This window comes from Apodemus sylvaticus, chromosome 23 (assembly GCF_947179515.1).
Source record: "Apodemus sylvaticus chromosome 23, mApoSyl1.1, whole genome shotgun sequence".
NCBI classification, from domain to species: domain Eukaryota; kingdom Metazoa; phylum Chordata; class Mammalia; order Rodentia; family Muridae; genus Apodemus; species Apodemus sylvaticus.
The window spans coordinates 26,377,929-26,391,241 of record NC_067494.1 but is presented as its reverse complement, the minus strand read 5'-3'; positions in this window follow the sequence as shown (position 1 = coordinate 26,391,241).

Sequence of the window (13,313 nt, the reverse complement as noted above, 5' to 3'; positions counted from 1 at the left end):
ATTCAGCAATTAAAAACAATGAATTCATGAATTTTTTAGGCAAATGGATGGAACTGGAAAATATCATCTTAAGTGAGGTAACCCAATCACAAAAGAATACACATGGAATGCAATCATTGATAAGTGGATATTAATTAGCCCTGAAGCTCTGAATACTGAAAATACAATTAGCATATCAAATGATTCCCATGAAGAAGGAAGAAGAGGGCCCTAATCCTGGAAAGGCTTGATCCAGTATTGTAGGGGAGTACCAGGATAGAGAGAAGGGAGGGGGAAAGATAGGAGAATGGATGGAGAGAAGAGGACTTATGGGACATATGGAGGGGGGACTGGGAAAGGGGAAAGCTTTTAGAATGTAATCAAAGAATATAGAAAATAAATTTTAAAAAAGCTTAAAAAAAGAAAAATACTTTTTATATTTTTTAAGGATTTAATAAAAAGACATGTTTCTTCTTAAGAAATAAACTTATGTTTTTACTTCTATTTTTTAAAGATTTATTTATTATATGTAAGTACATTGTGGCTGTCTTCAGACACACCAAAAGAGGGCATCAGACCTCATTACAGAGGGTTGTGAGCAACACGTAGGAGCTGGGATTTGAACTCAGAACCTTTGGAAGAGCAGTCAGTGCTCTTAACCACTGAGCCATCTCTCCAGCCCATGTAAACAGGGGAGGTACCCACCTGAGTGCTGTTAGAGGAGTGAGTCGGCTAATATAAAAACTATTGATCACGTTCTGATCCTTCTCTTTGGATAACATTCTCCCTCCCTCCCTTTCTCTCTCCACCCCTCCCTCCCACATCTCATCGACTAGGCTGGATTTCTTTTTATAACTTATTATTTTTATTTTATGTTCATCTGTGTTTTAGCTGCATGTATGTCTGTAAGAGAGTGCCAGAAGCCCTGGAACTGGAGTTGTAGATAGTTGGGAGCTGCCATGTAGGTGGGGAATTGAGCCCAGAGCCTCTGGAAGAGCAGCCAGTGCTCATAACTGCTGAGCCATCTCTCCAGCTCCCCCCCCCTCTCTTTTTCTTAATAGCAAGATCTGCCAACTCTTCCAGATCCCCTCTCCCACACTGCACACATTTCTGGTGCTCACATGATCTGCTGAAGACCTGCGTACGCAAATAAGAATTGAGCCACGAAGCCTCTCATCAGAGAGATCACACAGAAGTAGAAAGCTATGAGTTTATGTGGTGCAGCAGTCCAGACAAGATGTAACATGAGCCAGAACAAAGACACCTAACCCGTGAGGAGAAGATAGGACTGGGATGCATCCTGAGAGGGTCACCTGAGCTGAACCTCAACAGATGCGTTGTAAAGGACAACTACTCTTCTTGCCTGTTCTTGCCGCAACCCACTTACACGCCTTTTGTTTTTCTTTTGTGGTAATCAGGATTGATCTCTCTCGGGCAGCACTCCGCTGTCTTTGAAGAAACCTTATACCTCCCTATAGGGAATGACTAGCCTTGCCTGCGACATTGCAAATTTCTGAAGCTGTCAATCACTTCTTTCCCTAGCCTAGGAGTCGACTCCTACCCCAGGATTGCCTACCTAGGGCCCTGTCTGAGCCCTCATAATCAAGCTAACACCATTTAGCTTTAACTAGAGTAACATAAGCCATCATCCCTCCGTTCTCTGGTTTCAATTTGCTCTCTATGTTCTAGGTTCATTTCTGCTGCTGTGATACTCTGACCTAAGGCAGGGTGGGGATTGGTTTACCCTTCCAATTGCATTCCTTCACAGCAGAGAAGTCAGAGTCAGGAGCTTGGGACAGCTGGCCAAGCCTCATCCGCCATCAAGAGCAGTGAGAAATTAATGCATGGATGCTTAGTACTCAGTCAGCTTTCTCTACAGTAACAGACAGGGTGGAAAAGCAGGGACTTATGTCTTCCCACATCAACTGAAACCAATACAATCCTCTAAAGACATGATCAGAGGGCAACCTGATCCAGGCAATCCCTCGCTGAGACTCTTTTCCTTGATGATCTTGGGTTGGGTCAGGTTAATGGTTAAAACTAACCATCAAACTGCAGTTCCCTCTTGTCTTAGTCAGGGTTTCTATTCCTGCACAAAGCATCATGGCCAAGAAGCAAGTTGGGGAGGGAAGGGTTTATTCAGCTTATACTTCCACATTGCTGTTCATCACCAAAGGGAGTCAGGACTGGAACTCAAGCAGGTTAGGAAGCAGGAGCTGATGCAGAGGCCATGGAGGGATGTTTCTTACTGGCTTGCTTCCCCTGGCTTGCTCAGCCTGCTCTCTTATAGAACCCAAGAGCACCAGCCCAAAGGTGGAACCACCCACAAGGGGCCCTCCCCACTTGATCACTAATGGAGAAAATGCCCCACAGCCGGATCTCATGGAGGCACTTCCCCAACTGAAGCTCCTTTCTCTGTGATAACTCCAGCCTGTGTCGTCGACACACAAAACCAACCAGTACACATCTCTACCCTGGTTGGAGAGAATGATGGAGAAAGGACAAAAATGACTGCCCTGCCTGGGAGAAAAGGGCGTGTTAGATCCTTCAGATGCTCCGCCCATCCATACAAGCAGGCGGCCTCTGAGATGCCCAGGAGAATTCTGGGAAAATGAGTTTGGAGGACCTGGGAAGCAAGGCAAGGGAGTGGACTAAACCCTAGAAGGCCTGGGTGCGGATGCGTACTCCATGCTAACACATCCTGCTTCTCTCTCAGGAACTAGGTTACCAGCAGCCAGGCTCAGCCGTCACACAGGACACGAAGAGTTTGTTCTGCAGGGAATCTAACGTCCCAAGGAGAATCAGCTTAAGGCTGACTATCCTAGAAAAACAAAAGGTTTCCCTGCACTGGGACATTTCTGCTATACTTTTTCTTCTCATGCCCTTAATCATGGAAAAAAAATTAGGAATTATCAAGCATCTGAGGATAACCTCTCACACAAACCTTGGAATAAATATATATATATATATATAAACAGAAAAGGAAAACTTGAAGGACCAAAGAGCAGGTAGAAGAAATAAATTCTTGAAAGTATTTATTTTTCTATTTATCTCCATCTATTATTATTTCTAATAACACTTTCTTGAGACTATTATTTTTATTTATTAAATTTACTGATTTATTCACTTTACAACCCAGTAGCACCCCTTCCTCTCCTCCCAGTACCCCTTTATACAAGTCCTTCCCCCATTCCACCTTCCCTTACTCTCTTTTATTTTAAAGATCTATTTATTTATTTTATGGATATGAGTACACCATTGTTCTCTTCAGACACACCAGAAGAGTGCATCAGACCCCATTACAGATGGTTGTGAGTCAGATGTGGGTGCTAGGAATTGAACTCAGGACCTCTGGAAGAGCAGTTGGTGCTCTTAACTTCTGACCCTTCTCTCCAGTCCTCTCCCCCTTCTCTTTTGAGTAGGGGAAATCCCCTCTGGGAGTCAACAGTAACACACACACACACACACACACACACACACACACACTCATCAAGTCCCTGCAGAACTAGGTGCATCCTCTCCCACTGAGGCCAGACAAGGCTATCCATTTATGGGCTAGGGATCCATAGGCAGGTACCAGACCCAGGGACAGCCCCTGCTCCAGTTCTTTGTGGGACCCACATGAAGACCAAGCTGCACATCTGCTACAGGATGCCTAATCTGTCCCATGCTCCCTCTTTAGTTGGTGATTCAGTCTCTTGAAGTCCCCAGGGTCTAAGTTAATCCTAAGTCTAATTTAGACCAGCTCTGATGGTCTTCCTATGGAATCTCTGTCCTCCTTGGGTCCCTCAATCTTTCTTCAAATTTAAACCACCAACCAAAGAGTACACATGGAAGGACCGATGGCTCCAGATACATATGTAGCACAGGATGGCCTTATCTAGTATCAATAAGAGAGAAGGCCCTTGGTCCTGTGGAGGCTTGATGACCCAGCATAGGGGGGGTGCTAATGGGGTGAGGTGGGTGTGAGTGGGTGGGTGGGGGAACACCTTCTTAGAGGCAAAGGGGAGGAGAATAGGATGGGGAATTTGTGGAGAGGAGATCAGGAAGGAGGGTGACATTTCAATAAAAGGAAGGAAGGAAGGAAGGAAGGAAGGAAGGAAAGAAAGAAAAGATCACACCAAAAAAAAAATAAAAAATTAAGCCGGGCGGTGGTGTCGCATGCCTGTAATCCCAGCACTCTGGGAGGCAGAGGCAGATGAATTTCTGAGTTCAAGGCCAGCCTGGTCTACAGAGTGAGTTCCAGGACAGCCAGGGCTATACAGAGAAACCCTGTCTCAGAAAAACCAAATCCAAAAAACCAAAAACCAAAAACCACCACCAACAACAACAACATCAAAAAGACTCCTGGAGCTCCATCTAACGTTTGGGCGTGACTCTCTGCATCTCTTTCCACTGGCTGCTGGGTGGGGCCTCTCAGAGGACAGTGATGGCAGGCTCCTGTCTGCAAGCATATCAAAGCATCAGTAATAGTGTCAAGGACTGGTTCTTGCCCATGAGATGGGTCTCAATTTGGGGCCCCAAAACCATAGTCAGCTGTTGTGGTTTACATCTACAACATCAAAACTGGAGAGACTGAGTCAGGAAAACCACAAATTCAAGTCAGTATTAATATATATGGGCAGGAAGCTGAAAAATTTTAATTAATGCAACCAAAATAGGAGAACCTTGGCAGGTACAGAGGTGTATGCATGCGATCTTAGCACTCTGAAGGCGGAAGCCAAAAGATCAGTATAAATTCAAGGTTAATTAGTCTACACAGTGAGTTCCAGGCTATACTTCACATAAAACAAGAGGCTGGTGATGGGGTTTAGTGGGTATAGATGCTTGCTGTGCCAGCTGAGAAACCTGAAGTCAGTCTCTGGAAACAACACGTATTGCTTTTGTTACAGTGATAAAAATAAGATGACCAAGGACAACCTAAGGAAGAAAGGGTTTACGTGGCCTCCCAGCTCCATAGGGAGAGTCCATAGCCTGGGAAGAGCCGTGCTCCCAGGAGGCAGGAGCAAGAAGCTGGAGTAACTCAGGAACAGTGGATCATCCCGTGCAGGATGAATGCTAAGGCATGTCTAAGCTTACACAAGGATTATCTGGATTCGGAGCTGTTCTAGGCCTCCAGAAGAGATTCAAGATAAATGAGCTGATGCGATGGCGCCACAGATAAGGATGCTTAGACCCAAGCCCGATGACCTGAATTCGATATCCAGGACACCTATGGTAAAGGAAGAAAACTGACTTCCACAGGATGGCCTCAGACTTCTACACGGGCTATTATAGCACATAACATACACAATAATAATAATAACTTTAAATTTGCTTTTTAAAAAATTTTTCTAGACAGGGTTTCTCAGTGTTACATATTTTGAAATGTTTATTTCACAGAAATAACATGTAGAAAGGTTGAACCAAGTGGCTGAATGTAAAACAATCCTCAGTTCGGGGCCTGTATTTGGCTGAATACAACAAAGACACTTATGTTTCCAATCCTCTTTCCTTACGCCACAGCAAACTTGACGTTAGCCAGGCAGAGTGATGCTCTCCTGTGAGACCAGCAAGCACTCTCGAGGCTAAGGTAGGAGGATTGCCTTGAGCTAGAGACCAACCTGAAGGACACATAGAGTTTCAGGTTAGCTTGGGCTACAAAGTAAGGTCATGCCTGAAAAAGACAGAAAGAGAGAGGGGGAGGGAGGGAGGAGGAGGGAAGGAAGAAGAAGGATGGGAGGGGAGGGAAAGGGAGAGCAGGGGAGGGGAAGGGAGGGTGGGGAGGAGAGAGAAGGGGAAGAGAAGGAAAGATGTCTTCAGGCAGTGGTGGCACATGCCTTCAATCCCAGTACTCGAGATGTAGAAGCAGGGGGAATCTCTGAGTTTGTGGCCAGCCTGCTCTACAGAGTGCGTTCCAGAACAGCTGAGGCTACACAGAGAAACGGAGCATTATAAATCAATACATCAATAAAAGTTAAGAAGGAAAAGAAAGTGAAAGTGACCTTGGCCTTTGAGCTACGGCTCTCGGACTTCCTCAGGAAGAGTCTGTCAGTCTGTCCGGTCCCATGACCAACCTTGGTCAACACCCCTCTCCTGGCTGAGCTAATGAGATCAACGCAGCTGAAATCAAAGGTTGCCAAGGATACAGAGGAACCAAAAGCCTTTCTTGAGGCCAGGCTTTCTGTCTACTTGGTTGCCCTTCTGTCTGCGGCGTCAGTGAACCTGAAAGTGAGTTTCCCTCTAGTGTTATCTCCTTTTTCCCATCTATCCAAATCATTTAGTTGACATCCAATTTCTTCTTCCTCTTCCTTCAGCCTACCTTCCTTGCCTCTTGTCCCCACCCACCAGCCGTCCAACTCTTTAGCAAGGTCCTCTAACCTTGCCAATGGTTTCACGTCTGTGTGTCCCTTTTCAAACTCCAATCGCTATAAATGGTATTATTGCTATAACTGATATCGATTATAATCATTAAAGGATTGACAATCGCCCAGAAATCACGAGCCTCCCATGAGGAACTGTCTCGACTGGGTTGGCCTCTGGGCATCCCTGTGAGGGATTTGTTTCATTAGATTAATGGAAGTAGGAAGGTCCACCCAAAGTGTAGCTTGTACCATTTTGTGGCTTGGTCCAGGACAGAGTACATCTCCAAGGACCTGCAGCCATGACTACTCCTTCATAGGGTCTGAACGTTCAAATTGTGAGCCCAAATAAACCCTTCCCTCTTCAAGTTGCTTTGTTTCTGGGCATTGTATCATAGCAACAGGAAAAACAGCGGAGATACCACAGTGTTGGCGATGGCCTCCCAAACAACCTCACCCCGGTCAGCCTCTGCTCCTTCAGTCTGCCCCGTCCACCACTTCACCCTCATCACACGGCAATCATGTTTTCTGAGTCTCCCATGGTTGCTCTTCCAATATGTCTACCAATGGTTATCCCCATCCAAACTCATATGGAGGCTTCAGTCCTCAGTGAGGCAAGGGTAGGAGGTGAAGCCGGACAGCTATCTAGTCACAGGGCCATGAGTGGATCAAGGTTTAGGGTGGGCCGTCCTCTCTTTCCCTTGCAGGAACCTACTTACCTTATAACCTTCCATCATGAGATGAAAGTTCCATCTCAGCTTTCATGCTTAAGAACCATCCGCCATATTAAACCGTCTCCGTCAATCTACTATAGCAACAGAAGAAAAGTCCAGACAGTTGTATATGGGGTAAAATTGAATGTAGAGAGAATATCTTGTGTAGTGTATGGATGGATTACCTGTCAGTTAAAAACCCTATGGCCTATGGCTTAGGCAGGAAATGGGAGGTGGGACATCCAGGAGGAGAAAGGATTCTGGGACAGAGCCAGGCGTGGGCAGATCCGGCCCAGCAAGATGTAAGGAGAAGGGCACGGGGCACCTGAGCACAGTGACCAACTACATGGCCGAGTGTAGACTAAAGTAAATGGTTGCCTTGCCTTATGATTCTAGTCAGAGAAGAGCCTAGCTGTGTGGCCTAGGTGGTTGTAAAGATAGTTTGAGTATGACTTGGGCTTGGGAGGAAAAACCAGGCCTGACTTCACAATTGAACATGAGTCAGAGCCGGGCAGTGGTGGCGCATGCCTTTAATCCCAGCACTTGGGAAGCAGAGGCAGATTTCTGAGTTCAAGACCAGTCAGGTCTACAGAGTGAATTCCAGGATAGCCAGGGCTATGCAGAGAAACCCTGCCTCAAAAAAGAAAAACAAAACAAGAGAGAGAGAGAGAGAGAGAGAGAGAGAGAGAGAGAGAGAGAGAGAGAACATGAGTCAGACAGCTACTCTCTGGCTTTTTCAATTATGTCAAAGGCCAATCACATGACCTTAGGCAAGGTGCTTGACACTGTTTGAATGACTAAGAGAGAGCCAGAGCCAGACACACGAGCACAGAGGGAGAGAGAGAAAGACCACACACACACACACACACACACACACACACACACACACAGAGAGAGAGAGAGAGAGAGAGAGAGAGAGAGAGCAGAGACAGAGAGTATGTTTTCATGTCCGTGTATCCATATGTGGAGCTCAGAGGATAAACTCTTCTTATTTTTAACCCATGAACTGTCTTCCAGACTTTTCTTTTTCTTTCTCTTTCTTTCTTTCTTTCTTTCTTTCTTTCTTTCTTTCTTTCTTTCTTTCTTTCTTTCTTTTTTTCTTTCTTTCTTTCTCTCTCTCTCTCTTTTGTTTTTCTTTTTTGTTTTTTTGTTTTTCGAAACAGGGTTTCTCTGTGTAGCCCTGGCTGTCCTGGAACTCACTCTGTAGACCAGGCTGGCCTCGAACTCAGAAATCCGCAAGCCTCTGCCTCCCAAGTGCTGGGATTACAGGCGTGCGCCACCACCGCCCGGCTATCTGATAGACTTTTGGTTGTTAGTTACTGACATCCTTTCAGACACTCTGTTCTTTCTCTATAGTGTGCCTGGCAGCTTCTTCTCCTGTTCTATCATTGTAATCTTTTAGCCCAGCTCTCACTTACTGCAAGCTGGCCTGAAACTCAGTGTGTAAGTAAGGATGACTTTGAATTTCTGATTTCCTCTCTCTATCTCAGGTGCAGGACTCGGGGCCTGGGTAGTAAACCTAGAGTTTCACCCATGGGTAAGCAGTTTCTCTAACAACTGAGCTAAATCATCGAACCTTCTTTGAAACTTTTCTGAGTACCCTGTGCTTTCCAGAGACTGTTTTGTGCTTGTTTGTTTAACCGAGGTGAGCCTTGAACTCTGGATCCTCCTGTGTGCACCTCTCAGTGGCTGGGATTACATACAAGTCTATACACAACCCTGGAAATCTCACTCACTCAAGGATACGGAGCGTGTGTGTTGCCTTTTATGTCAATCCTATTCTGTTTATGAATCTTGACTCCAGCGCCATACGGCTCTCTTGAGCGTCTTGCACGATGTACGTCCATAAATTATTGACATGCATGGTAGAAGGAGAGAATTGATCTCTGCCAGTGGTCGCTGACCTCCGCATTCCTGTCACGAGGCACAGGTGTGTGGTAAGTGTGCCTGCAATAATTAAACAGACAGACCTCTGAAAAGAAAAATTAGTACAATGTAGGGCTGTGGAGTTCAGTTGATAAAGGGCTTGCCACACATCCATTAATACCTGAGTTCGATTCCCCAGCACCCATGTGAAAGCCCTGTATTACACCATGCCTTTACATACATGTAAAAGCCATGCATTGTAAAGAGGAGACTGAGGCTTGTTGGCCAGGCCGTATAACATTTGCCCAGACTTTTCTTCTCTTCTTTTCCCATCTTCCTTTTTTTTTTTTTACTAGCCTGGAACTCGAAACTCCGAAATATGTAGATCAGGCTGGCCTCAAACTCAGGAAGATCTGCCCACCTCTCTCTTCCCAGTGGTGGGGTCAAAGGTCTGTACCACCAAAGGATGGGCAAGCTCCCATTGCCCTGAAAGATCTGTATCAAAAGAATAAGGGGGGAGAAGGGGCTGGAGAGATGGCTCTGCGGTTGAGTGCACTGGCTGCTCTTCCAGAGGTCCTGAGTTCGAATTCCACAACCACATGGTGGCTCACAACCCTCCGTAATGAGATCCAATTTCTTGTGGTGTGTCTGAAGAGAGTGATAGGATACTTATTTACATAAAGTAAATAAATCTTTAAAAAAGGAAAAGAATAAGGTGGAGAGAGTTTAAGGAAAACATTGGACATCAATGTCTATTCTACACACACACACACACACACACACACACATACACTTGCATACATACCAATGTGTATAAACAAAAGTCAAATTTATTTACCTAACTTCACTTTTATACACACTCAAATTATACTAAAGATGTTAATGTACTATTTACTTAGTTTATTAAATATGAATGAGTTGGAAGCAAACCCTGGACTCAGGCCCTGACTCTACCAGAGACCCAAGTTTCCACAGCCCGGGCTGTGCAATGTGTGGATGGACTCCCTGGAGGGTCTCCAAAGGTCTGGTCCTAAGAGTCTGACCTCACAGCCTCTGGAAGGCATGTACTGAATCATGGAGGATGCCCTGTGACTGACTAAATTCCCAGCCCAGGCACAGAGCCGCCTGAGTCAGCGTTATCTGGTCCAATGCCAGCCCTAGGCCTGCAGAGTCTAGATATGGGGAAACCGCGCAGCACTCTGGATCCTGCCCCGCCCCGCCCGGCCCTGTTTGTGAGAATTCCCCCTGACTAGTACTCAGCCAGCCACCCATCCCAGCGACAGACACTACAAACACCAAAGGCTGGAAGAAGGCATGCTCCCCTCCCCTCCCCCTGGTGTCCACTTACCAGACCCCCCACTCAGCCTGCACAGGGCGGGGGAGGGGTGGGAGAGGAGCCTTTGGGGTTTTTTTTGTTTGTTTGTTTTTGTGTTTTGTTTTTCTACAACACGCAGTGGGTTCGGGAGAAACAGGTCTTATTCCGTTTGGTTTAGCGAGATTTTTGAACGCATTATTAACTTTACATTCGAAGAGATGGGATTTTTTTTGTTGTTGACAGCCTTGTGGTTACAAAAAGCCTATAAAATAAATGCACATTTTTAACTTCCCCACTTTGGGAAATAGGTACTGTTCTTATATATTTCATCTTTAAAATTAGTTATAAAGATGACATCCTCCTCCCTCCAGCAAGTAATAATAGTTTTTGTGGAAATTTGCAAAATTCTCGGCCTCTTATCTCGGGTGGCTATCAGAGCTATTGAATTGCGGAGTAAAAGGGTAACTAACCACACAAACAGTCTTTTAAAGTGCCAGAATATCTTAAAATCCTACAGACTTTTAAATGCAAAGCAAAAGGAAGGGAGGCGGGGCTCTCGTCTTAACTGTCAATCACCTGCCAGCCAAGCCTGCTGGGAACAAAGGAAGAAAGCAAATACTTTAGGTCTGGGATCAACACCGTCAATCAATCTTTGTTTAAAATAATTCAAAAAGAATTACTTTTTAGGAGAAGAGAAACAGAAAATATTTCTTACTAGGAGTCTCACAGTCAGTGATTATTTGATAACCTGTTGATTTTGGTATGGAATTTAAAGTGATGTGTAAAGTGAAGATCAAGAGGGCGGCGGCGGGGTTGGGGGCGGCTAGAGCGACAGCTCGGTTGTTTAGAGTCCTTGGCTGCTCCTGCAGAGGACCCTGTCTGGATTCTCAGCATCCACGCAGCAGCTAAAATTATCTGGAAACGCAGCTCCAGAAGACCGGACACCTTCCTCTGAGTTCTGCAGGTACCAAGCAGGATGTAGCGCTCATACATACACACATAAAATAGATATTTTAAACGTTTTTAGAGGATTAAAGCAGAAAGCTTGGCAGATGAGAAAAGGTGGACAAAGACAAACCGTAAATTGCATAAAGGGAAAATTTTTAGATTAGGTGTAAAGTGAAAGGAACACACACACACACACATTTTTTAATGTGAGTAAATCCTCATTGTTACAAAACATTACCAGATTCCTTTCTCAACAGTGAAGATTCTCCAAGGGTGTTCCTATTAAGTGGTTCTCCATCTGTCTCAGAGCCCTGCCTTACCTGGCCTATCTTCTCATAAACAATGAGGTACTAAAGGCTAGACTATAGTTTCTCCAAATAGGAACTTGCAGGGTGTTGAAGGGGAGCCCGGATTCCAAAGGCTAGCGTCTGCGCCCAGAAGGTGCAGGCTTTCTCTCTGAGATGGCTAATTTTATGTCAGTGTGACACATGCTAGAGTTATCTGAAAGGAGGGAACCAGCTGTAAGGCATTTTCCGAATTAGTAATTGATGGGGGGGGGGGGCATCCCCTGGGCTTGTAGCCCTGGGCTCTGCTAGAAAGCAGGCTGAGCAAGCCTTGGGAATCAGCCAGTAAGGGAATCAACCCTTTCCTCCCCAAGTTGCTTCTGTCATGGTGTTCATGGAAACATTAGTAATCCTGACTAAACAAGACAGGTCATCTGCTTTGGATGAGTCACAGCAGTGGCTGTCAACCTTCCTAAGGCTGTTGTGACCCTTTAATACAATTCTTTTTGTTGTGGTGACCCCCACCCCCCAGCCATAAAACCGTTTTCTCGGCTACTTCATAACTGTAATTTTACTACTGTTCTGAATCATAATGTAAATATCATCTGTATTTTCTGATTGTCTTGGACGACCCCTCAGGGGTGGAGACCACAGGCTGAGAACCACTGAGTTACAGTTTCTCTGCTGCATCTCCCTGGAGCCCTTCAAGTGGTTACCTCGAGAGCCATATAGAGATCCAGTGGGGGCAGTCACTTCCGGTTATGCTGGGAAAGATTTCCTGTTTGACCTTTGTTCCTGACACCCATTGCATAACTTAGTGATCATGTTGTACTTTCTTTAGATAACTCCAATACCGCTTCATATTTTCTCCAAGAACTTCATAACCAATATGCTTTTAAAATATGGAAGCCAAGAAAAAATTTAATCTCCTTTTCATTTATTTATTTATTTATTTGGGGGGGGGGATTTGTTTTTTTTTTTTCGAGACAAGGTTTCAGCCTTGGCTGTCTTGGAACTCACTTGGTAGACCAGGCTGGCCTCGAACTCAGAAATCTGCCTGCCTCTGCCTCCCAGCATGCTGGGATTACAGGCGTGCGCCACCACCGCCTGGCATCCTATTTCTTTTTTTTAAGTGGCTGTGGAAATAAATAGTTTAACCAGCATAGTGCTTGCAGCTTATGATACTGAGTTCAATTCCCAGCACACATGAGAAATTGTGCACAGTGGCCCGGCTATGTAAACAGAAGATAGGAAATCCTTGATGCTCACTGGTTGGCCAGCCTAACTAAATAAACTCTATGTTTCAATGAGAGATTACATCTCTTAAAATCAAAGCAGGAAGACAGGCATGGTAGTGCACACTTTTGATCCCAGCACTTAAGAGACAGAGGCAAGTAGATCTCTATGACTAGAAGGCCAGCTTGGTCTATACAAGGCATTCTGGGCCAGCCACACTACACAGTGAGCTCCTATTTCAAAACAAACAAACAAACAAACAAACAAGCAAACAAGATGGGGCCAGAGAGATGGCTCAGTGCTCTTGCAGAGGACCCAGGGTTGATTCCCAGCGCCCATATGACAGCTAACAACCATGTGTAACTCAAGTTCCAGGGGACCCAATACCTTCTGACCCCTTGAGGCACAGGACGTGCACACAATATATATGTATATATATATATTTAGAGAGAGAGAAATAGATATATAGAGATATAGATATAGATATATAGAGAGAGAGATAGAGATATAGAGATATAGATATAGATAGATATAGATATGGATATAGATAGAGATAGATAGAGATATGGATATAGATATAGATATGGATATAGATATAGATAGATATGGATATAGATATAGATGGATATAG